Source organism: Tamandua tetradactyla, chromosome 2 (assembly GCF_023851605.1).
Source record: "Tamandua tetradactyla isolate mTamTet1 chromosome 2, mTamTet1.pri, whole genome shotgun sequence".
NCBI classification, from domain to species: Eukaryota; Metazoa; Chordata; class Mammalia; order Pilosa; family Myrmecophagidae; genus Tamandua; species Tamandua tetradactyla.
The window spans coordinates 218,563,213-218,589,723 of record NC_135328.1 but is presented as its reverse complement, the minus strand read 5'-3'; the positions used below and the strand labels follow the sequence as shown (position 1 = coordinate 218,589,723).

At 44.6% G+C, this 26,511-nt stretch overlaps 1 protein-coding gene across 15 annotated transcripts in view; it reads left to right on the top strand.

Moving 5' to 3' along the window:
* CAMTA1 (calmodulin binding transcription activator 1) overlaps nt 1-26,511 on the top strand; it is a 964,086-nt gene that overhangs the window by 93,406 nt on the left and 844,169 nt on the right. For 2 of the 15 annotated variants that reach the window (XR_013171305.1, XR_013171304.1), the window contains exon 5: nt 148-365. The exons of the other annotated variants lie outside the window; for them this stretch is intronic. The gene's annotated coding sequence lies outside the window, so the exon portion shown is untranslated. Of the gene's footprint in view, nt 1-147; nt 366-26,511 lie in introns of those variants that run through there. 15 annotated transcript variants of the gene reach the window in all.

The window sequence follows — 26,511 nt, the reverse complement described above, 5'->3', positions numbered from 1 at the left end:
CATACCTATATATGTATTTAAGATGTTTTAGTTTGCCTTGGTCTCAGTGTCTCCTTTTTCTGCCTCTGGAAATGGGGCAAATTTTCTTCAGTTAGGAACCGAAATAGAAGCAATGGTCCTGACCCATTTTACACTTATTTATTTCAGGCTCTCACCACACACTTGTTCATGGGCGCAGCAAGAAGAGGGACCCACAGAGCTGGAGCCGGGAGGGCTGACACATTGGAGTGAAAGCTGTCAGAATTCGAAGGGAAATCTTTACCATCCTGCCAGCCCCATATCTGGCGAGACAATTCTATTAGTGAATTAATTAAAAACCCCAAATTAATTTGAACAACATGTTATTAAAAATGAAATCAATCACAGTGACCTGCTCTTACTTCATCCAGAGTTATTATGAGGAAATCTTTGGCCCAACTTAGGTCTGAGAGAACAGGTCTCCATCCAGATGTCCTCTGGGCACAGTGACCTCCAGGACCAGCCTCCTCCCCATGCCACTGGGCCTCATGCCACCGGGCCCCGCGCAGGCCCTCCTCCGTCAGTGTCTGCTGCGTGCTCACGTGGTGGGCTCCGGCTGCCTCCCGTGAGGAAGGCAGAACGCCAGTGCCTGGCGCAGGGTAGCATTGGAGTAAACGCTGCCGAATGCACGATGGGGCCAGCGAGCCTTTTCCACGTGACTTCTAAAAACAGTAAAGCAGTGAAAATTTGAGGTTAAATATAAAATGTTATGGTGGCTGATTTGACTGCAACCTAGTTCAGTGCAGTGACCTGCATCCTCCAGGTTAGAATGCTTAGTGTCATGAGAGGCCGGTTTCTCAGGACTTTGGAACCATGAATTACAGATTTACTATGTGTTATGGAATCCCTGGCTCTTGAAGAAATGAGAAAAAATAGAGGGGGAGAAACATATGAGTCATGTCTGGAGTATTTTAATATCAAGACATCTAGTGAGAGTAAAAAAGAAACATAGAGAAATAAAAATAGGGAGACAAAATAAATTTAAAATTTTTTTCTATTTAGTTATTTAAAACAATAAATTTTAGCACAGAATCAAGAGGAAAGCAATGTATTTTCTCAATCAGATGAGCATTAACAAAGGTATAAAGGAAACTTGGAGATAATTATTTGAATAATACTAATTGTGTTCCCCAGTGCCATAGTTACACCACCTTTAGCCTGTGTGTGCTGGCTTAGGCCAGAACACCAATTCTTCTTGAAAAGAAGAGCAGGTTTTTTTTTTCTTTAATAAGTAGTAAAAACAAAACCAAGGAGAAAGTGTCCTGTGATGTAGACCCTTATCTCAAGGTGAGTTTATTTGCGGCATTAACTTGTGATGAGTTGTTTAAAGGACTGAAATTTCTTTTCAGAGATAGCATATTTTATTTGTCAAATTGTGTTCATTTCAGTGTAAACTTCAGTTATTTGTTACACGTTGAAGAAGTCAACTTGAACCACGAAAAACAAAGGCTCATTTGAGCTTGAATCTAATTTCATACGGAGAAGTAACTAACATTTCTGGTCAAATCAGTAAATATGTTTTAGCTTCCTTTTTAAATAAAGTGCAGATAGCAAAGGCCAGATTTGATGTACCTCAAAGCAAAATAAAAATAAAAAACCTTAGAGGGCATAATGCATTTTTCATGCAAAACTTATTGCAGAAACTATTTTGATTATATAATGTTATCTTCTTCTGAAAGTGTAAGAAGTGTGAATTCTGGGGTCAAGAAATGATTGCAGAAGCTGCTTAATGAGGCAGAACTCACAAACCTGCATTTCTAGTTCTGTGGTCAAATAAATCACCTGTGGAAGATACAAATGTAAAGAAACATTCTTGATTGCACTCAAAAAATACAAGGGCGAACTTTTTACTAAAATAGAATTTTGAAACCTCTCAGAGATGTGGTGAGTATTAGATGAATGTTCTGTGCTTAGAGTAGTGACCTAGAGCGTGGCGAGCCCTCCGTGCACGCTCACTGTGTGTTATTACAGGGACTTGAGTACAAGTGATTAAAGCATGTTTTAATCATGCCCAATAAACGCTACTCGAATTTTATTATGATTCATGTCCACTTCTAAATCAATGAGGAGTGGCTTTTTAGGGCAAAGAAGAAACTGAAATGCTTTTCTTGGTGCTGTAATATGTGTATATGTGTATATATAAAAGATGCCATGACAGACAATGTGCAACTCGTGCTTTTTGGAAATATGTGATTTCTATAAATCTGAATATTTTATTAAATTATATTTAGTTTACTCTGCTGCCCATGTGTACCTTTAAGTTTATGTAATTACATTGCAATTTATGACCCACAAATGTTTAATACCATTGCCAGAGTTACATACTTAGCACTTGAAGGGCTGGAAATTTTGTCTTCGTCCAGCGCTCCTGCAGCATGCGTGACACCAGAGTCTGAGGAGTGAGTGCATGAGCTGGTGCCCTCTGGTGGCACTCGGAGGACATCGGGCAGACAGAGGGACCTGTGAGCCTTCAGGCGCTCCTTTAAAACGGGTTCTTTACGGGTTCCTTCCCACAGCCTTTCTTTGTGGTGGGTTTTGAGAAGGGCCACGGTGGTTGGTTTATGCCCTTCTGTACTTTCGTATTTTTTTTGTGTCTGGTGCGTGTCTGTTGCCTCCTGCATTAATTCCTGGAGTTTGCTCTCAGCCTGGCAGCGGGCCTTCTTTAGCAGCTCGGGTTGTGGGTGCAACTCTGGTGAGAGAATTTTCCGGTGAACTTGTTAAGAAGGTAAACCGTCATTAGATTTTCTGAGGGATCAGGGCATCTGTTCTTAGGTGACTCTTTTAACTAGCCTTCCCCACGTGGGGAAACCATATTACTTCCTTGGTTAGTTAGGGAAGGCAGCCTCCTTGATGGCTCACTGGTATGGTTCGAGATGAGTCTTCAGTGGACTTGTCCATCCTGGTCCTCCCTGAAGAAGGGCGGGACACTGTCCCCACCTAGAAGCCGCAGTCGGACTCTGCTCCTCGGTGGTGGTCCTGCAGACCTGGAACTGAATTCCACCTCCACCTCTTAAAAGTTCTGGGACCTGGGAAAGTTACTTTGTCTTTTATGAGGGTTTTTAGAGCTGTGAAGTAGAGATGATGGTGATGAATTAAAGTTCAGGAGATGGTCGTGGGGCGGAAATGAGATGTGTGGGAAAATCCTAACAAATTGGCACAAGCTGCCACTAGACTTGTTAGTTTCCTTTTCTTCCTTGAAGGTGAGTCCCCTCCCCACCCTTTCATTTTTTTTTTTTTTTTGTATTTAAAGCATCATCTCTTTTTAAAAATAAACTTATTATTATTATTTTTTTACATGGGCAGGCACCAGGAATCGAACCCGGGTCCTCGGGCATGGCAGGCAAGCACTCTTACCTGCTGAGCCACCGTGGCCCGCCCTAAATAAACTTATTTTGGAATCATTTTAGATTTACAGCAGAGTTGCAAAGCTAGTACAAAGTGCCCATATACCCCTTACCTACAAACCCTAGTTTCTCCTACAAACCGTGTTTTCAAACTGTTGAGGTTTCCTGATAATTTTACATATATAATCCCTGTGAACTTTGATCACATTTAAAGTACTTTTTAGCCCTCTGCTAAACGTTTGCCTTGAATACCTCAGTTCCGTGCAGATGGGGCTTCCACATCACTCTTTTCACCTTGCTTCGTATCTGTGACCATTTAACTTTAGAATGGCCTTCGGTGACTTTCCAGGATCTTAACACCTGAGTAGTGTCCCTGTTTATGTCATTAGTGAGCTTTGCAACCTAAGGAGAGACAGGGTAATCAGTTTACGTCAGTACTTCAGCTAGGTACTTTTGCGGTCTTGTAGTTACTCCTTATGCAGCTACAATTTAAGTCAAGATAGAAGCACATGCATCCTGAAAAAAAGAGCTCCCCAAACATTTCTTACTTCAAGGAAAACTTACTGCACTTCTCAATTAAAAGTACACTAGCTCATTTTAATGTGTAGTTATATAGATCATCTGCATTTAGTATTGCTACATAAATTATCTACTATTATATAAATAAAATAGCAACTCAGATTTTTTGTGCTTTTACAGTTTAAGAAAATGATTTCACAGATCTTGTTTGGCTTCATAACAGTTCTGAGGGATAGGCGGGGGGTGCAGTCTCCAAGTCTGTATACCTGGGTGAGGAGAGGGAGGCCAAGGTGGGGAGCTGGCTGAGGCCACACAGCATGAGGTTGAGCCCTGGTCCCTTAGGTTCACTCTGCAGACGTGCACTGAGCACTTGACCAGCCCGGCTCAGGGTAGGGGCCAGGTCTGCCTAGAGCCTCCACCCCAGGGATCCTGTTTTTCCTAACGTATGCATAACCCTTCTTTTATACCTAATAGACGATTGATGTATTTCTTTTCAGCTCAGATCCATACTAAGTATAATGAAATTTGTGTTATTAAGCCTGAATAACTCAAATCCCACCATCCAGGCCTTTAGAGGAAATCGCAGGTGGGGTAGGCTGCTGGTTCACTGCACTCTCCTGCCCTGGGCTGACACACTCAGTGGTGTCAGCAGGCTCTGCTGCAACTAGCTGCCTTTGTGAGGTTGCAGCTTGTTTGTGCTCTTTGATTTACATGTTTGTGCTGGAGATAAAACTCGACATTAGAGAGATATGTGACATTTTTATAGGAGCCACTAAGATATCTGAATGACAAGATGTTCATGTAGTTTGAAAAAGTGATAAAATGGGCCAGCCATGTTCTTGAAAAGTTAGCAGAATATCTTATGTAAACATTCAGATCTAACCAAAAGACAGAAATGAGTCTCCTAAGGAAAAATACTTTTTTTTACAAACGGGGTTAGATGCATTTATGCAAATTCTAATAAATGTTTCTGTGGTATTAGACACTTAATGTTATTATGTGCGTTGGATTTTTTGTTTGTTTTGCCTTTTTTTTGGCCAGAGCCCCATTTCTAACAGCAGCTCATTTAAGCTTGCTGAAAACATGAGTTCAGAGGAGCTCATGTGCTGGTGGCTGCAGTGGTGGCTCCTCCCAGACTCTTAAGTTTCCTAGGCCACTTTGGTAAGTTTTGTGGTGATTTTATTTGTGTGTGTGTGTGTGTGTGTGTGTGTGTGTGTGTGTGTGTGTGTGTGCAGGCACTGGGAATTGAACCCTGGTCTCTGGCATGGCAGGCAAGAACTCTGCCATGGCCCACCTGGGTGGTTCTTTTTGTTTGTTTAAATAAAAGAAAGTGAATCTGAAAAGCCAAAGTCAAAATGTGTGAATTACCATTTGTCTTAATCTTTTGAAGTCCTAACGGTCTCATTAAAGAACTTTTTTATTTCTACACTGAGAAACGTTTCAGGTATTTTGCCTGCCTGAATGTTATTCCTATGAAATAGGAGCAGCATCCCTCAAGCCTGGTACCCAGGGATTCTGGCTCAGCACCCAGGACTAATCCCTGGTAGTTTTCCTAGCAGCCTCTGTAGTTCAGGGAGGCATGCAGCCACCTGCACAGCAGTTTCACACATCACAGGTGTGGATGGAGGACCAGAGATCTGAAAGGATGCTCTGTGTGAAATCTTTGTGTTTCTTCTTTCTTTTTGTTCCTTTCAGAGTTATAAAACAAATGGGACTAGTTGGATGGATTAAGAGGCTGGATAGCCACAAAACAGATTATTCTGTTGATGTTTCCAGAATTCAACATCACGATATTTCATGTGCACATCCTGGGGGATTTGTGCATCACAAGACGTGATAAAGCATGCGTTCAGTCGAGGGGGTGCCCACAGAACTGACCCCAAGGCAGTCAGACTGGGTACATTCTCAGTTTGTTTTGGATAGTGAACTTGGCTGTGGATCCCTTGAGAGCTTTTTTGTTATTGCTGCCCTTTTCTTTAGTTTTGAAATCCTGTGATCCATTTTCCCCATCTGAGAGGTAAGTTTTCTGTGTCCATTTGTGTCTTACTCACAGTGACTGGAAAAAAAGATTCAGTGACCCAAAACATCAGGTCCTCTCCCGGCATGCACAAGTGATCTAATTATCCAAATATTTATTCAAATTACAAATTTCTTTCAACCATAGATAGAGACTGCTTTCCTTGTCTTTTTCCTTTCTGTTTCCTTTACCAACCAGGTAGATTCACACTGACAGATGAAACAGGCTCCAGTAATTAAGTGTTGAAAATGGGGATCCACGCTTAGAGGTGCCTTGTGGCAAGCATAGTTACGTAAATGGTTGAACTGGGGCAATTGGCTCTTTGAAGTTGGGAATAGTATATGAATGAGCCTATCTTTTTATCCCCACCCTGTTAGAATACATGCTCTCTTAAGGATTACGTGCCCATCCTGGACTGAAATAGGCATTTGGAGTAAGTTTTTCATTTTAAGTTTGATTTTGTGAGCCAACCATTCATTATGAAAACAGAGTTTCTGGAAAATTTGTTTTAAAGATGATGCCACTCTCTATTTTTGTGAACCCAATAAAAATAGTATGGAATAAAATTTAATTATGGCTAGACTGAATATTTCATGTGGAATTAAGGGGCAAGGGGCAAGAGCTGCCTTTAAAAAGCATTAGGTTTGGAAAGAATAAAGGCTTTGTAGGTTCTTTGGAAGATACTGTAATTAAAAGATTTTTTCAAATGTATTGTTCCGTTTTTGAAGAGTTTAAAGACATCCATCCCTCCCTTCGTAAATCCACTGCCTCTCAGACATCAGCACTGCTCAGCAGTAAATACAGGTGAAGCTGCTGCTGTGCTGATTTGACTGTTTCTTTCTGCTAAATGTAAAATAGGTTTTTAATCTTCTGATGTAGATGTTTAATAGAAAGTAAATATTTGACTTGCTTTGGTTTCTGCTGAACCTGTGTTTAAATCCACACAAACAGTCTGAATAAAGTGAAAACATCACCGGACTAGCTATTTTAAACATTTCAGGATGTAAGAATTCTAAATGGGGTTCCCTTTTAAAAATAGAAATGGCTGCTTTCATTTACATAATTACTGCTAACTAGCACAACATTTCAGATGGTGACAAACTCAGGGTAGAAGATGTATCTGTTTTTAAAAGCCTGGTTAAAAGGGAGCGGAAAATGCTCTGTGAGCATCTGCACCCAGGGCAGGCCCTTTGCAGAGTTGGGGAAGCCAAGGCCTGTCGGTAGAGAGGGAGGGGTGGGCAGTGGACAGCAGGCAGCCTGCGGGGAGACTTCCGTAGCTGCCTCTTATGGGCTAGGGCTTACCAGCCTTTCATTTTGAAGCATGATTATAAGTATTAATGCTTATATCTGCCCTGCGGTTTGGGAATGTGCTATGTTCACTATCCACTGTGAACAGAGGTCTGATGAGGCTTGGAATTAGATGCTGGTAAAGGAACAGGAAAGAGTATTTGGGAAAGTGAAGACGGGTTCTTTTACAAGTTCAGCAGTAGTTCACGCCAGGAGCTCAGGAATGTCCTTCATTCTGTCCTTTTTTCCACCATCGTCTAATCCATCTATAAGCACTTTGGTTCTCCTTCCACAGTGTATTCAGATTTCCACATCTCCACTGGACTTACCCTGGCCCAGGTCACCCTCACTTTCTTTGCTTGGACATCTGTCACATTTTCCTGTTTGAATCCCTGCCTCTAGTCTTACACCCTCTGCAATGTATTCCCCACACAGAGGGCAGGGTGCTCTATTAAAACCGTAAATGGGAAATGTCACTGCCTCGGTTCAACCCTGTAGTGCCTTCTCATACTCCAAGTCCCCACTGCTTCTCTCATTTCCCACCCATTTGCCCTCTGGGCTCACCAGCTCTTTCTGTCTGGAACACTACAAGGATGATTCTTTTTTGCTTTAACTGTTTTTCCTAGGTGGAATGCTCACCCCTCATTGCCCCTAGCCCTCATATTCGTATGCTAGCTCTGCAATTCAGGTCCTACCTCAAATGTCATCTCCTCAGAGAGACCCTGCTTTAACTACCCTGTCTAATGTAGTCCTTTATTGCTCTGGCATGTGACAGCTTTGTTTTTTCATTGCATTTATTACTGTGTGAAATATTCGCCCCTCTCTCATTTCCTTTTTTCTTTGTCCCCATCTCCTCCCCACCCTGCTAGAATACATGCTCTCTTAAATAGGGACCATATCCGTCTTGTTCTCAGCTGTTTTCTCAGACACTAGAAGTGCCTGAGAGTGCACAGATACTCACTGAGTGAGCACGGGAGAGGAGTGCTGAAGATCACTTAGGTCTAGGAGAGCTCTACGTGGTGTGAGTAACTAGGCACCCAGGGCAGTGGCCCTGAAATCCTTGTTAAGACGCCTCCCTGATGCTTATTTGGGAACTGTTTGGAAAATGGTGCTCTGTATCTCCCATTTTAGGGTTGACGTTGAAATTTGGGGACAGGTAGAATAACAGAATCAGCCTTCTGTCCCAAGAAGGATGTGGAAAGTGATTCTCATGCCTGCTCCTAAATGAACTAAATTTACGAATATGAGGGCTAGGGGCAATGAGGGGTGAAAATTCCTAAATTCCTAAATGAGAGAAGTGTTTATAGTGTTCTAGGTTCATAGTAGGAGTTAGCCAGGTGGTGATTTGCTTCCTTGCTGAGGGCAGAGGGAGAACACTACCTCCCTTTGTCAGAGACTGAATTGGAACTCTGTTGCACCTAGCTTGAGCATCAGGTCTCGTTTTCTGTGACTTTCTGAGGCACCTTTCTTATGAGCCTGGATGGGAATGACTTCTATGTTCAGCATCCATTCTTGGGGTCAGGAATAAATCTGCTAAGATATTTGCAGAAATGGAAACTTTGGTGAGCAGCTTTTAGCTTCCTTGGTTTTCCTCTGGGCAGTATCTCAATTTTTTTAAGGAGGAGGATGTGGGAAGGCTGCTGACTCCTGGAAGGTTGGTGAGAGTGCTTGAAAGTAGCTAATGGAACCCTTTACTTTCAGCTTCCTAGGAGAAGAGAAGACTCCCATCTCCAACTCACTGGGTCTTAATATCACATACCACTACAATCTGTTTATTGAACCATGTACTAGGTCTCAGATATGCTCGTTGGGAACTGAATCATAAAACTCAGGAGACCTGTCTGCTAAGCAAAGGCGTTCCTGTGCCACTTTCTGTTCTTACTGCTCTCTTTATCAGGGCATTATTGCAGTGGCTGGATGATACACATAAAGACAGTAAAATCTCAGTTAATTTTCAGTGAAATGGGCCTTTTTAGAACCAAGACCTGCATATAAAGTTCTTGAGCTGGAGGATTTGGCTTGCTTTTGACTCAGCATAAATTCATTAGACTAAGTTTAAGAGAATCCCTCCTTTTTCATGTTTGATTGGAGCTTAATGCCACCTAAGACAAGGTTCCTAGGTTTCCCACTTGTCCTGATAGAAAATAGGTTCGAGTTGGGGGGAACAGACAGCAGGACCCCAGGAAGTCATGAAAGGGCCTTGTCTTCTTGGGGTTGAGATGTGCACAGTAAAGGTGGGTGTGTGCCTTGAAAATAGGTTTTGACCAGCCTGTGAAAGATCTTGGATGCAAAAAGTAGACAACCACAGCAGGTTGTCTTTCTGTGATGGTGAGATGGTCAGCTGGTTGTGTGCTTTTAAGGTTAGCGGGTGGCAGGGGGAGAGCTGGGGGTACCTGTTAGACATTGGTGTCCTAGTTATTGAACGCTCAGGAAGCCATTTTTCTCCTGACAAACACTACAGAAACCATGTACTATGTACCCCCAAATTGTACCACTTTTTGGATTTGACCTTTTGACTATTGTTAATTTCTATTTTCTTAGCCTTAAAGAGTCAAAATGAATTCCTGACCACAAATGTCCTGGTTTTCTTTTTCTAGCTTGTCCTCTCATGGCTAAGATATTTGAAAAAGTTTTTGGCAAACCACCAGCCCATAACTTTCCCTCTTCTTTGCAGACGCTGTGTTTCATTGTATTTGAAAAGCCCCATGAATCAAAGCAGTTACCATAGGAAAGTTGGAATTCCAGTGGTACACTTTGGCACTGACATTGTTTGAGAAACTTAAATATTTATTGAATTTTAGTGTGTGCTTATTTAGAGAAGGTTATTAAGTGTACTTGACAAGATCATTTGTTCATCTATTTCCCATTCCTCAGGTTTTGACTGTGGAAAGAGATGATGAGTTGTTTTCCAGGCAGATAAATTAAAGTTCAGAGAGGGTAAGAGAATGGCTTGGTAACTGGCAACAGTTATCCTAGTTGGATTTGGCATCAGGCTTGGTCCCTCAGGATGGTACATATGATTTCAAGGGGGAGCTCAGGAAATACACTGGAAAGTGATTTTACTGAGTCTCATCGCAGATGGAATCAGATCAGCTGGCTGAGCTGATCTGATTCCTTAAAGAACCTCTGTACTCTCATCACATAGTGAGTTTCCATGTGGGTACCTGCTGGACCTCATTCAGTTTGATTTTTTTTTTTTTGGTTTAATGGAGAAGTGGATGCTCTAGACCCTGTGCCAAATTGTTAACTGTCTTCCATCACCTTCTGCTGTACCTGAGTCCCCACAGAGTGCTCTCCTGTGAATGTGGAGGGAAAACACAGGCAATTCTCTAGGGCCCTTGATGGGGAGAGTGTGTTGCCCTTGACAGCTCTGCCTGCCACCAGGGAAGTGTGCCTAGCCTGCTTATACATCTTTGATGCACTGTTGATGATAAATAATAATCATTGCAGTGTGATGACTGAGAGGCAGACTCCAGCCAGTAGGTGCTGGGTTGGAGTATTCACCTGATGGATGGAGCCTACTCTGGGAGGCAGCTTATTGTCTCATGTGAATAGACTTTCTAAAACAAATGACTGCTTTCTTAATATTTTGAATCATTTTCTACAGCACATGTTTTGTTGCTGTGGGTTGAAAGCTTGCCAAATATATGCCTTTGCACAACTCCCTGTAGGGTTGGATATAAAATCAGACTGAACAATGTGATTTAAGGTTGAATGTAATTGGGAACTCAGCAATCACTTGCCTTGTGTTTGGTAGAATAGCAATGGAGTGCTTGAGAATTATTTCCCTTTTAAAAAATTATATAACACACCCACGCACATAGAGATACAGTTTCACTGGCTCATAATAAAAAAAAGTTGCATCTGAAACCACCGGGCGAAAACACTAGCATGATAAATAATTACTTGACTTTTGTGGTGAAGGCAGTAATGAACTTCAAAAAAATCATAGCAGTTGATACTGTAGAGGTGACTGAGGATCTTAGCCAAATTATGTAAGGTTGCAAGATGGAAAAAACTCAAATGGTTGTAGAAATACGTTTTAGACTCAAGTGCTTGCACGCCTTTCATTAGTGGTTTGTTTCCCTGTTTCTGTGGATTGGAGTAGTTGAGCTGCAAGCTTGGTGAACTTGGTGTCCCCTACTTGTTAAACAAGGGTCTTTGGTTTTTACATTTCAAATTCTGCTGTGTATTTGTTGTTAGATTGTTGTTATTGTTTCTCTTGCCTCTGGAGGTTTTTTTTTTTTTTTTTTTTTTTTTTTTTTTTTTTTTTTTTTTAAAGGAAAGACAGAGAGAAGGAAGGAAGGATAGAAGGAAGGAAGGAAGGAAGAAAGGGAAACATTTTTAAACATTTTCTTGTTTTATTGTATTCTGTTTCTCCGTTTTTGTTACATGGGCTGGGGCCGGGAATCGAACCGAGGTCCTCCGGCATAGCAGGCAAGCACTTTGCCCGCTGAGCCACCGCGGCCCGCCCACCTCTGGAGGTTTTTAAAAGATGAAATTGAGAGCTCTTTGAGAAGTCACCTGTGAAATCCAAACTTTGTTTACCAGACCAGGAGAGAAATCATTTTACCAAAAGCTTGTGGCAAATAATCTGGATAGTCGAGGATAGAGATAGACTAAGGCATCTGCTGCTTCATTCCCTGGTGTGTGGATGTTCTTGCCATCAGGGCAAAGAGATGTAGCTGGTTTTCCCCCAGGTAGTGTGTGGGAGGAGTTAACTTTGGACTTGTTTCTAAGTTATAGCAACCAGAGTTTGCTGATGTTGGCATCCCATAGCAGAACAGTGAACTGGCCTCTCATTGTCACTTGTGCCTTGTAAGAGGATGTGTTCTAACAAGAAAAGAAAAGAAAACCCTGAAGTTAAAATATTGATGTCTCAACTTGTGCAATTAAAGGGAATTTTCTCCAAGTTCTTTTTCTTCGAATTTTGTACAGTTTCTAATCTGTCAAAAGCATCTATCTTTTGGGGTTTCAGAGAGTCAAATAATTCTAACTCCAAAATTTAACCTTTTGAAGACACTGCCATTATTTGCAACAACATGATTATGAAAAATCCTGTGGAATCTACCAAAACTAAAGCAAAAAGCTTTTAATAAATGAATTTAAACAGGCTACAAGTTAAGATAAACGTTTGATTGTATTTCTGTATATTAGTAACAAATAATTGGAAAATGAAATTAAAAACCAATACCATTTATAGTAGCTTCTAAAGATCACATAACTTGGCTTAAAAATCTAAGAAAAGTATGTGTAAGGCCTCGGAACTAAAAAGTACAAAATGATGAAAAAAACTAGAGCAGATCTGCATAAATGGAGGATGATGCTATGGATCAAAAGATTTACTGTTGTTAAGATATATCTGTTTTCCTTACACTGATTCATGAATTCAGTGTCATATAAGTAAAAAATTCCAGTTTTTTAAAAAACATATTTTTAGAAATAGACAAGGTGATTCTAAAGCTTGTGTAGAAATACAAAGGACCTAATAACCAAATCAGTTTTTAAAAAGAACAGAGCTGGCAGATTGTACTTTTTGTTCTCAAGACTTCTTACAGAGCTACAATAATTGAGACAATGTGATATTGCAAAAGGATAGACATATAGATCAATGGAACAGAGTAGAGTTCCAGAAATAGACCCACATATACATGGTCAGTTGACTTTTTACAAACGTGCAAAGGCAATTCAGTGTACAAAGAAGTCTTTCCAACAAATTGTACTGAACAGTTGGGCATCCATATGCAAAATAATGAATCTCAACTTACGAACCTTTGTGTGTAGCTCATAGCTCATTCCATATACAAAAAAATTAATTTGAAATGGATCATAGGTTTAAGCATAAAATCTAAAACTATGAAACTCCTAGAAGAAAACAAAGGAGAAAGTTTTTGTGACCTTGAGTTAGGCAAAAAATAGATAAAATAACAAAAGCACAATCCACAAAGAAAAAATGGATCTTGGGCTTCATCAAAATGAAAAGCTTCAAAAGACAGCAGTAAGACAATGAAAAGACAAGTCACAGACAGGGAGGAACCTTTGCAAAGCATGTATCTAATGAGGGACTTGTGTCCAGCACACTCTTAAAACTCAGTAATAAAACAAAACAGTCCAGTTTTTTAAATGGGCGAAAGATTTGAATGGGCACTTTAGCAAAGAAGATACGTGGATGGCAACTAAGCAATGAGAAGATGTTCAGCATCATTACTCATCAGGGAAATGAAAATAATAAATACAGTGAGATACTGCCACACTTGTTAGAATATTTAAAAACAAAGCCACCCCCACTCCCACCCCCAACACCAACACCAACACCAACAAAAGCCTGATAATAGCAAGTGCTAGTGAGGTGTGGGGCCCCTGGAACTCTCACACCTGCTGGTGGGAATGCAGAATGGCAGAGCTATTTTAGGAAACACTTTGGCAGTTTCTTATAAAGTTAAATCTACACATACAATACATCCAGGTAAGCCGACTTAGCTAGGAGAAGGAAATTACTCCATACAAAATCTTGTACATGAGTGTTAATAGTAACTTTATTCATGATTTAAGTGAAAAGAAGCCAGACTTAAAAGTCTACATACTTCATGACTCCATTTGTATAACATTCTGAAAAAGGCAAGATTATATGGAAAGAAAACAGATCAATTGTTGCTGGGGGTGAGGTGGGGTGGGTGAGATTGAGGACAAAAAGGCACAAGGGAACGTTTGGGGGTGATGGAAACTTGCTATATATCTTGATTGTGATGACTATATGTTTGTCCAAAAGCATAGATCTATATGCTAAAAAAGGTGACTTTTACGCTATGTAAATTATCCCTCAAAAAAAAAAAACTGCTAAATAAGGACATGATTAAATGAAAACGAATAGACAAGCCATTGATTAGGGAGGATATTCTGCAACACACATCTGGCAAGGACTTTTAGCCAGCATGTAAAAAAACTTACCAAATCAACAATAAAAAAGATGAACAGTCCACTTGTCATAGTTCCCCAGGACTGCTATGGCAAATATCACGTACTGTTTGGCTCAAACAATAGGAATGTATTGCCTCTTAAGTTTTGGAGACCAGAAGTCCAACATCAAAGTATTGTCAGGCCCTGCGTACTCCCAGGGTCTGCAGCATCCTGGCAGCCCTCTGTTAGGGGGACTGCTCTTGCTCTCTGTCTCCTGCTTTGGTTTCTGCTGACTTCCGGCTCTTCCGCATCCAAACTCCTTTGCTTATGAGAACTTCTGTGTAATTGGTGTAAGGCTCCCCCTCGTTCAGGTTGGACATACTTAATAGCTAACAATAACATCTTCAAAAGTCTTGTTTACAAAATGGGTTCACATCCACAGGACTGTGCGTTAAGGCTTTTTAACATTTCTTCTGTGGCGTACGTGCTTCAATCCCCAACATCAGTTGAAAAATGGTAAAAAATTTTTGAACAGATACTTCACAAAAGTTATAGGAATGTCCTATTGACACATGAAAAGTTGCTGAACATCTTCAGTCATTAGGGAAATATAAGTTAAAACCACAGTCTCTTCACATCTGTTAGAATGGCTAAAATTGAAAAAGATCACCAGCATCACACTTTGGTGCGGTTGTGGAGCATCTGAACACTCACACGTGGCCGCTGGGTGCATAAAGTAGTGCAGCTTCTTGGATGACCTACTTGTCAGTTTTAATAAAATGAAGCCAAATTTGCCTTGGAAAAATGAAAAGACATGTTCATACAAGACTTATACGAGAATATTTGTGGCCCAAAACTGGAAAGAACTCAAATATCTGTTTAATCAACCGAAAAATGAATAAGCAGGTTGTTAGTTAATACAATGAAATACTACTGAACGATAAAGATCACAAAACCTTTATGTTAAGCAAAAGAAGTACATACTATATGATTGTGTTTAGATAAAATCCAAGGACAGACAAAACTCATTTCTCATGATTGAAAGTGGCTTCTTGAGGGTGGGGTGGGGAATTGACTGAAAAGACAAAGGAAACTTTTTGGGGTGATAAAGATGTATAAAATCCCATTTTGAGTGGTAATTACTTGTTAAAACTCAGTGAACAGATTAAGGTCTGTACATTTTATTGTATGTTAATGATACCATAATAAAAATACCATAAAGCTCCACCTTTGTAGACATTTTATTGAATCCTATTTTTCCTGTTTGATCATTACATGTATTTTGCATAACTAGGTTTCTGTTTGATACATCTTGTTGGCATTCTCCAGTGTTCTGAGCAAGAGGAAAGGCTCCAGCTTCTCTTTTTGAGCTATTTGAATGACTTAAATATCAAAGGGATAGGTAAATAACTTTGTAAATGATAGGGCCAGTCTTTATTTGCAATTTAACTATTTGTAGAACCCCAGTCTTGGGACGGGCTTGAAGACTTTTCCATGTGAACTAAACCTAAGGGGCACTCCCTTCTAGAAGCTAATGAAGCTGGAATTCCAGCCTTATGGAATTGAAAGTGAGGCTCTTATCCGAGCTACCTTTACATCAGCTTTCCTGTCTTGGCCTCTCTCCTTTGTACACTCCCCCATGGGTGGGCCATCCAAGCACGGCCTCTACCATCACCCACCTGTTGATGGCCCCTAACTTATTTGCAATTCATGTTTGTCTTCTGAGTTCAAACTGTTTTTTCCAGATATTCCTCTCTATTGCTCTCTCTTCCCTCTACTCACAAATGTATTGTCATTCTCATCATATGAAAAATTTCTCTCTTCTGTTAGTATTTTATTTCTGTTTCCTTATTCTCTCCTTAACCACAGAAGCCTGGCATCTGCCTTCTCTTCCCACTCAATAGAAATTTCTCATTTTAGAGTTAACTGAGAATTTGTAATTACTAAATCCTATGGGCTGTTTTGAGCCCTCACCCTTCCTGGCTTCTCTGTAGCACTAGTTGCCATTGTCCGTCTGTCCTTCTTTGAACTCTTTGAACCCTTTGGCTTTGGGACACCATTCTTTCTCCTTGCTTGCCACCTAATGCCTGCCTTTTTCTTGGCCATCCTTTGAGATTTTCATTCCTTGGCTTGCTTTCTTCTCATTGATTGATCTCTGAGCTGTCTTCCCTCGGATGGTTTGGGTTTCCATCTGTGCTGGTTTGAAAGGATGTATGTCCCCTAGAAAAGCCATGTTTTAATCTAAATCCCATTTCATAAAAGCAGAATAATCCCTATTCAATACTATATGTTTGAAACTGTAATCAGATCATCTCCGTGGAGATGTGATTTAATCATGAGTGGTTGTTAAGCTGGATTAGGTGACAACATGTCTCCACCCATATGGGTGGGTCTTGATAAGTTTCTGGAGTCCTATAAAAGAGGAAACATCTTGGAGAATGAAAGAGATTCAGAGAGAGCAGAGCAGAATGACATAGCCACGAGAAGCAGAGTCCACCAGCCAGTGACCTTTGGAGATGAAGAAGGAAAATGCCTCCCGGGGAGCTTCATGAAACAGGAAGCCAGGAGAAGAAGCTAACAGATAATGCTGTGTCTGCCATGTGCCCTTCCAGATGAGAGAGGAACCCTGACCGTGTTTACCGTGTGCCTTTCCAGATGAGAGAAAAACCCTGACTGTGTCACCATGTGCCTTTCCACTTGAGAGAGAAACCCTGAACTTCATAGACCTTCTTGAATCAAGATATCTTTCCCAGGATGCCTTAGATTGGACATTTCTATAGACTTGCTTTAACTGGGACATTTTCTCAGCCTTAGAACTGTAAACTAGCAACCTATTAAATTCCCCCTTTTAAAAGCCATTCTGTTTCTGGTATATTGCATTCCGGCAGCTAGCAAACTAGAACACTGTTTATATACTGATAATGCCATATCTGTATCTTTAGGATCTGTTTTCCTGAGTATGAAGTCTCTATTCCATATTGCACACTGAACACTTCATAGTCAGTGTTGTCCCAAGCCCAAATTCTCAGATTTCCCCTAACCCATTCTTTCTTTGCTTCATGGTCTTCTCTGAGACCAGTGGCCCAGGCTAACAACAGCTCTGGTGGCCTCCTTGGTGATTGTGGCACCCCCTGGCACCAGTGGATGGTAAAGATCTGTGGATTCTGCCTGTATAACTTTGTAGTCTGCCCCATCTGCTCTGTCTGTCCTGTCATTTCCCCAGATTGGCTCTTGTGACCTACTTGGGCCTTCCTGCCTCCTTCCTTCTTTACATCCTGCTTCCACCTTCGGTTACCACCCAGTCTGCAGGATAAAGTGTCAACCCCTAGAATGACAGTGAAGCCCTGGTCCATGCTGCTCCATTCTCTACCTGGGTCACCAGAGTACATTCTTCAGGGTCCTGGCTATTGCTCCCTTCACTTGGCCCCCAGGCAGATTGGGTTAATTTGATACTTGGTGCTTAGTATGTTTCTCTCCTTATTAATAATTTGTGAATTTGTCTTCACACATTGAGTTCCTTGAGGATAGTTCCTGGCTCTCTCACATCTCACAACTTGGAGCCAGTTGGAGGGCCTGGGACACAGAAGATGCTCTGTAAAGGGTGGCTGAAGTGCATAACTGTTGCTAGTGCACCCTGCTGGGAGTGCCTGCTGCACTTTCCCTGGGGAGGCTCCCGTTTATTGTCCTACCCGCACCACCTTCCTTCTCCAGATGCCCTGCAGGGCTAGTGCTCTTTACTTTCCCTCCGAATGTCTGGGCTCGGGCATGGAGAGGGCTCCAAGTCCCCCACTGGCTTGTCTGACAACCAGCGAGGACCACTGTGATTTGGAAACATTCCAGACTGCATGCTAAGAAAGGGATTCCCTCTCTCATGTCATGCTGAAGTGATCCTGGCCATCAGATTCTTCCAGGGCTCTTCTTTTGCTGTGAGGCAAGAGAGAAGGGAGGGGAGAGCCCATTGCCAGGGGTCTCTACAGGGGATGCAGATGCCTGTCTCCTAGGAGGAGTTTTGTGTTCTTCAAAGCCAAACAAGTATTCATCACACTTGGTCTACTGATGCTAATCACGGATGGCAAAAAAGGCTCATGTCGCATGTGTGCCTTCTTCATCACTCCTGGCAGGTCTTTGGGCAGCAGTCCCTCTTCTGACCTTAAATAAAACAGCTTGGGGAACTGGAGGAAAGCCTCTATTTTAGACTTGTTCTACCCCACTGACACAGAAAATGAGTATGGCAGCAGGTGCTGTGGGCAGGGCAGGAGACGTGCCAGGGCCATGGGAATGATGGCGGTGGGCATTTTTAATTGATTCCTTTAATAATTACTGTTTAGGCAACAGAAGGCAAAGTGAAATGATTTCAAAGGAAGATCTGGGTGGCATGTGCTAGGAAGTTGGCTCACATATTTGTGACTTCCCTCTCCACTCTAGCTGTTATTTGAATGTATTTTTAAATTAAATTTTTCCTTCCCTTCATTTTGGAGTACAGCAGTGTTTTTACTAAAGGAAATAAAAGAAGAAGATGCTGTGTGGAATAGTCTACAGATATTATTTTCCTGGGGCCAGTTGGAGTTTCCTTTTAGCATTTTAGCTAAGTTGAAAAACTTCCTTCCTGAACCACGCTGCGCCAGTGACAGAGGCCGGGATCTGCCAGCAGGCCCTGACGCTGCTGCAGTGACCTCATGACACGGGGCGGGGGGCGGGGAGAGAGGATGAGCTCTATCTTCCAGACAGGCGTCATTTCAGGTCTCAGTATTTAAGTATTTGTGACTTGTCCATTCTAATTATGTTTCCCTTTGCTTACCTTTTAAAAATCCGGTGTGTGGTTTCCATGGCGTCCTTGAATGGGTGAAACATTGAGAGTTAAGGGGTGGCCCAGAGCAGCGGCGTCAGCGTTCACTATTTGCTGAGTCGCCAGACATCTGGGCTCTAGGGTGGTAAAGGAACGCAGCCCTGACCTCTAGGAACTCTTACTGTAGGGAGACATGACAAATTAATTTGCAGCCTCACCTGCTGTCCTCCTGGCTGCCCACCTTCCCAGGTTCTCCTGTTTTTGGATGGGGTGCAGAAATTTTGAAGTGGGCATTGCTGTGGAACTCAGAACTCAGGAACGGTTCTTGAGAGAATCGTGCTACTGCTGAAGTTTCAAAAGGAGAAAAGTGAGGAATCCTGGATTTAGTCCAGCCCCCTGCCCCCGACCTTCAGTAAGATGTGGCACCTGGGAGCCTGACGGTCCCTTCCAGATGAGGCAGTGAAGGGTTCTGTGAGTAGAGCAGCAGGAGGTGATTCCCTGTACCTGGCAAAGTGCACAAGGAGGGGCACAAGTACTCCAGGGGCCTGCTGATCACCTTGCATGCCTGGGGCAGGGAACCTGGGAGCAGTGCCCTCTACTATCAGGGGGTGGGAGGCTGGTAGGAGGGAGCCAGGAGGTGTGTCCTCTGCCACCTGAGGTGGTTCGCAGGCATTTGCTGAAGGCTGTGGTTCTGACTCCCCAGAGAACACCCCTGTGAGCGCAACTGGGCTGCTTCCCACCTGGCTCTTCTGCCCTTCACCCAAGTCGGCGTGGCCCTTCTCAGCCTAGCTCAGCTTATGCCAATCCCTATCCCACTCCAGGTAGGACCGGGCGGCCTCCTCACCTGGCTCCAGCTACCTCCGGCCTCCATTTGTGTTGCATTTTCTTGGTTTACTGGAGCCATACTGGCTTCCTTACTCTTCCCCAAACGTGCCAAGCAAAGTGTGGTTCTCAGGGACTTTCTTTGCTCTCCTGCCCGGAATCCCGTATGGTTGTCACGGGTTCCCTCACATCAACTCTGCTCGGAGGCTCCCTTTCCATGTCCTCTCTCGTCACATTATGTGAAGAGCACACCCTCATCCCTCTCTGCTGCTGTGTCTCCTCCACTGTGCTGACCGCGGCCTGGTCGCATACCCTCACCCTAACCCGCTCCAGGATGGTAAGCAGCGCCAGGGAGGGGCTTCTGTCTGATGCCACCAGGTTCCTGCCCAGCCCTGCCTGGTGCAGATGGACCTTCCGTGGTCAGCAGGCTGATGTGGCCAGGGGGCTTGGCCCCACCTGCCCCCCCCCCCCCGCAGTGTCTTTGTGTCTGGCACTGGAAACACTGTTCACTCTAGATGTTAAGCCAGAAGACCGAAGAAACATATTTGCTGTGCTTTTCCCAAGTGGATTGGCAACTCGACCACCTCCTGACCCTCCCCTTAAATTCGGGATTCCCAGTAGTGATCCTGCCGCCACTGGCCTTCTGCAGGTTTGGAATGGTCGGGGTTCATAGCTGTGAATTCAGCTGTTGTTATTTCATTTATGTGGGGTGGAGAGTGGGGAAGGTGGACAGGACATTTTTCAAAATACTCCTTGATATGATTTCTTGAGGCATTGGGTGTATAATGCCATGATACCAGATTGATTGGCGGAATCTGTTACAACTCTGAAGATAAGGGACTCTCAGTTCTGACATGCTCCTCACCACACTGTCCCAGCTGCCGCACAGCGGGATGGTCCCTTCTAGGGCTCACGTGTCTGCAGCCTGTTTGTTTGTTTTAACCAGGAGTTCTTGTTGACAGGTACGTGTGTAATATTAGTTTAGCCAGATCCCGCATCTTCAGAATCACACGAGTATTGAGAAATCATTGCCAAAACTGCTAGATCAATTTGGATTTAATTAAATTAAGGTATTGAATCAGAGAACAACATGGTAAAGTACAGTAACCACAGCATACTGATTATTTTGCATCATAATCCTTTTTCAGTATTTTTCAACAGACACATTAAGATTGAGCAGACTGACTTGCCATCCTCTATTTTACTCTTAAGGAAAACATGAATTTCCTTGCCTCTGAAAGAAATTCAGTTTGTCTGTCTGCTTTGGTCATCTGAACTGTTAGACATGGACGAGGGAATACTTGGGACCTTAGATGAAAGGGCACAAGAATTAAAGTTGCCTAATTTTCTGTATTTGGATAGAGTATTTTGAATTAATTCAGAATACAGGCAGAAGGTCAGTTTTATCTCCCTGCTCCAGTCGCACTTAAGGAAAACAAACGAGGTGTTATTTCTAAGCAAGAACATAGGCGTTTCATTCTCAGGAGCTCCTCAAGATGATGCCGGGCACCTGAAATGCAGCTGACCCCTTTGGAAGGATTGGAAATTCACAGCCAGGAAAGGCCTGTTTTGGGGCCACAGACAGAGCCTTGGGGCCTCTCCAGCAGGAGGTGCAGTTGTCAGGCCACTTCTACCCTGAAGTGGGTTTAGAGCAGACCTTGGGCCAGTGGACAGGCTGAGGGGTGGCAGTCCTCCTGTGGGGGTCTGGGTGGGCTGGGTGTGGGGAGAGCCCGTGGGGCAGAGAAGACTTTAGTCGTCTAGGGCGCTGCTGAGGCTGGGGGCCCCTGCCTGCCAGTTTGGAAGGTGGATCTAAGTGATTGGAGCCGCTGGGGTGGCCACAGGAGATGTCCCAGCACAGGTGCTGCCTTGGACTGGCTCTTGTTGCAAGTCTGGCCCAGACGAAATTAATCCATGTGCACAAAAAGACCTGTGCAAACCACTCTAAATTATTTTTTTGGGTCTCTCAACTTTCAGACACACCTCTAAGAAAGGAGGTTGGCCTTTGGTTTTTCCCTTCGGGCCAAGGAAGCTTTCCTACTATGCGTCTGCTTGCGCTGGTTGCCCGGAGGCAGTCCAGCCTTTATTGAAACTCTCCCGAGCAGTCAATCTTGTCCAGCTCACCAGTCCCCAGAATTGTTTGGCTGCTCTGGCAGTGTGCCATTGCGAAATTTCTAGCAATCCCTCCTGGGCCTTTGGCTTTACCTTTACATTGACGGGTCTTGGGGCCTAGGAAGCCCTTTCCTGCCCTCTTGGAGCTCAGGCGCTAAGACAAGTTGACCCATTTGTAGAGCCCAGGTGGCTGCTGGTGATCAAAGGGGCATTTTGTTCTTCCTTCTGCCTTCTGCTGGGTCGTAATTAAAGCTTGCAATTCAGATGACTCCAGAGCCACCGTAGGCTTTACCTGTGTGACCTGCTGGGTAGAAAATACAAGAGCTGTAATCTTAAAATGCCAGTATGGCAACGTGGACTTTTTCTTTTTCTTTTTCCCTAATTATCTTACAGCTTCTGCAGGTGTATAGAGGCAGGGATCTCTCCTTAGCCTGGCTGGAACACAGTGCAGGGTTAGCCCTCCCTAGAAGAGCTTCTGTTGCATTTGAGACTCACAATAAAACCAGCTCAATCTTTCTTTTCTTTGTTTTTTTTTTTAGGGAAATGGCAGTCATGTTTTTTTTTTTTTCAAGGGAAAATGCTGTATAATGTATGCTTGGCTGTTGGAAAACAGTTCTCCGCATACCTGGATCCCTCTACCACGTCACTGTAGGGGAAGGCCATTATGGCCTGCAGACTGTCTTGTGTTTTCTCTGCTTATAGAGGAAACAAACAGGGTCAGGAACTTGTGCTGAATCTCCCTACTGAGGAAATATTTAAAAGATGGAGGTGTGTGCTCTCGTCACCGGAACTGGGCCCCTGCAGGAACCTGTAGCTTCTGGATCAAAGGTGCTTTGGGTCTGGCCACAAATCTGCCAGCCTTTTCCTCCAGAGCGCCATTGTGGGCTTCCAGCAGCTCCAAACCTTCGCAGGGACGACTTTGTAATTCCTCTCCAGGGAGGAGATGGAAGTGGCGGGCAAGGCAGGAGAAGGGAGTGGTGTGTTCCTATAGCTGTCCTCCAGGATGTCATCCTATATCGCTGTGCATCTGCTAATGAGGAAACAAGGTGTTGGCTTCCGTTTGGAGCAGCTGCATTAATTACCTCCTTTCAGACATCCCCTGTGCCTGCTCCCTCCTGGCCAGCTTCTTGTGCTTTAGATTAACAGAACAAATTAAAGGGACTTGGGAGGCGTCCCTGGAGAGCAGGTGCCCTCGACTCTTGCCGTGTCTGGTGGCTTTTGCCCGGGACCATGGGCTGTTGGGAACTGCGAGAGGCTCTGTGAGGCCATGCTAGAAGGGCACCTCGGGGCCCGTGTGAGCTGAGAGGGCACTGCCTGTTGTCATTTCCTTTGGCTCCCCTGTGCCTTCCCGGAGGACGGGACGAGGAGGAGGGGCTGAGGGGTCCTGCTGCCTGTTGGTAATTAATGCCTTTACTGAGAATGAGCTACAGGTTCCTGCAGGGGCCCAGTTCCGGTGACGAGAGCACACACCTCCATCTTTTAAGTGACAAAATGGAAAGCTCCTCTGCAAAGTGGTTTGACATGTATGTCGTCTTTCACCCGGGTCCCCTCCCCTCACCCCCCGAGGGAGTTCCTGGGGCCTGAAAGCCAGGTCTAGAACCCAAAGGCGCCTCAGACCCCCCTTCCCACTTCCCTGTAGGCAGGGTCCTTGCCGAGCCATTTACCTTCTTCAGGTTTGTTATGAAATGTACATAAGGCAGCTTACTTGACTTGTCACCTCTGCTTCCCGGTTGGCTGTCCAGTGTTCCCAGCTTCCCCTAGTAGCAAGGACGGTCCCAGCCCATATGAGGTGTCCTCTGGATGCTTGTTGAGCAAATGAATGTGACCAGTTTGCACAGTGATGCTCAGGATGCCTGCCCCCAAGCCCTCTCCCTCCCTCCACTGCCCACCTGCCCTTTCCCCTCTCCTTTCCTTCCTGCAGCAACTGAAGAGTGACCTGAGGTCCCAGGTTTTTGAACCCCCTCAATTAGTGGGAAGCTCTCCTGCCACAGGTGTGGAGCATGCAGCCCTGAGGGCCGATTTGAGGACTATTAGGAAAAGTGCCTCCTTAGCTTTTCAGCCTGATGGTTTGCTTAGTCTCGTAGCAGCAGCTCTCTGTAGGTCTCTCAGGGAGTCTTGTTCTCTTAGCCTGAGTGGCCGTGGCCCTGAAGGTCAAGTCCTTTCACTTGGCTGCTTCAGGACGTTCAGCAGGCCAGCGTGGGGAGCAGCCGCCTCCCCGCCCTCCACCCCCACCTTTGTTTCTGAATGAGACATTTCCAAGAAGTCACAAGTGTGAAAATGGTTGTTGTCTTGCTGGTGGGTCACTAATGAAATACTGCAGTGAGCCTCTTCCTGTCATTCTCCTGGGGGCCCTCTGTCCTCTCAGTTTTAGTCTTTCTTCATATAAAGACTCCCTGGGAAACTTCTCAGAATAACCTTGGCATTCCTGCTGCCACAGTACAGAAGTCGCCATTTACATGTTGTGGCTGTTCTGCACAAGGTGAGGCCCTCTCTCCTGGAGAGGTGGCTTCCCAGGGAGGATTGTTTCCCTGCAGGCTCTACCGAGCCCAGGGGACACTTGCACCCCACTCCTTAGGCCCACCTGCACCCTCCCTCTCAGCCACTGGCTTTAGTGGACCCGCTGGCTCACCTGCTCACCTGCTCCTCCAGCCTCCAGCACCCAGAGTGGCAGGCACCTCTGCTCCCGCGTCACAGGGAAAGAAGCCAGGTATGGGGAGGCTGGGGCCTTGCCGGGGGCGCAGGCAGAGCCAGGAAGAGTTGACTCCAGGTGCCGTGGCCTTGGGTGAGTTAAGGCATCTTCAGTTTCCTCTCCCTACAAAGGACCTGTGTGCCATCCTTCCCAAAGCTGTGAGAAGGGGCAGCAGCACTGTGTGTGTGTGAGAACGGGACGAAAAATGTGTGTGTTGGTCTTGTCTCAGGGCCCGGCTCCTCTTGCCCCTTGGGGGTGAGGCCCCTGGCCTTGCTTTGATCTGGCTGCCTCTGTGTGGCCCGGATCCGCTGGCTGAGGGAGGGGTTGTCGTCCACCCACCCTCTGCTGCTCTTGCCTGGTACATGCTGTTCACGGCCAGCCCTGCTTCCATCAGTACTCTGCTAAGGCGCTTTTGGGGTTCCCAGCCCCATCCCGTCACCCTCCCCAGAAGAGCCCTGTCATGGTAAGGGAGGCCTTTCGCCCTTGGTGTCTAGCACCTTGTTTGATCCCTGGGAGCCTTTGGCCAAGCCCTAACCTCTGCTTTGGATGCCTGGCTCCCCACTTCCCCTGACCCCCCACCCCATGACTTCCTGCACTGTAGACTCAAATCAGCCTCTTCCTGGACGCCTCCACCAACACACTGATTCCTGCTCTGGATTCCAAATTCCAAGCTCCTCTGTTTTCAGGTTGCTTTATGGACATGCATTTCTGCTTGATCCCTTCAGGCTGTGCTGGGCCAGACTCGGGGCCCCATCCTGAGATTGTGCTGGGGAAGTCCAGGGGAGGGGTTGGGGGGGGAGGAGGAGGATGGAACAGGAGAGGGGAGGATGGGCAGTCAGGAGATGCCTCCCAGTGGAGGTGGTGTGTACTCGGGATTTGGAGGCAGAGGAGTCTATCTGGCAGGGCACCGTGTGGGAGCAGGCAAGGACGCATCTGGAGGTGGACAAATGGTCTATTGTGTCAGGAGCAGGTGCTTCCTGAGAGGGGCAGAGAGGCTGCACTGGGGCAAGTGTCTCCGTTCATATTGCCTCTTCCTGCCTTTGGAACACAGCATAATCACAATTAATGAGATGAGCTGTTTGATGCCAACTGCAGAAAGGCAGGGCCCATTTCCAGCCAGCTCACTGCTGTGTCTCTATATAAGAGAACAATGCCTGTGTATGAGACAGGCGCTGCGGAGACTCTCCAGGCAATGGATTTACTTTTCACTTAAAGTGAAGCAAATTCACAGATATGGATGCATTCACACACACGCACTCACACAAAACTGCAAGGTATCCCGGCTGCTGGCCATTTGTTGTGACTTGTGAGTAGTGGTGGGCTGCTGGGGCTCTGTCTGCCCCATTCTCAGAGCCCGGACCAGGCATACTTTGGAGAGAAGAGGGCACATGGGCATGGTGAGGTCAGCAAAAATGGCCCCTCTTTGAGATGCAGCCGGCCTAGGCCTGGCTTGAAGAAGTTCGGCAGGCCTGAGGGAACGTGATGGGGGATTGTATCAGGGGCCAGTGTGCCAGGGGCTGCGTTCCGCTGCCTTCTCTCCCCTCCCCAGGAACACATTCTTGCCTCTGTCTCACCAGCTTTTTATCTTAATTTATGAGCCTGCCATAGCACCAATGAAGATATACTGTACTGCCTGAAAAAAAAAAGCACAGCTGAATTCTAATTCTGTGTGATTCAAAATTGTGCCTTTGGCCAGAGCTGTTTCAAAAATAAGAAAAGCAGGAGACGCATCCCTGCTCTGGCTTCCTGGATTCGTCATGAAGTCTCATCCTGACTGCCTCCTATTGGCCTCGGGCTTAATTAAGCCTTCTGATTTATTTTTCACGATCTTTTTAAAAAAAGCTGGTTTAATGGAAGCTTTTAAAATCCAGGAGCTTTGGATTCCTCTACTTTGTTAGGCAAAAGTGGATTCAAGTAGTTTTATATATTTTTTTTAAAAAGCATATATTTATGAAGGTTTCAGAGATTAGATTTTTCACTCCTTTTCTCCAGGAACTGAAGAGCTGAACTTAGAAAATAATTT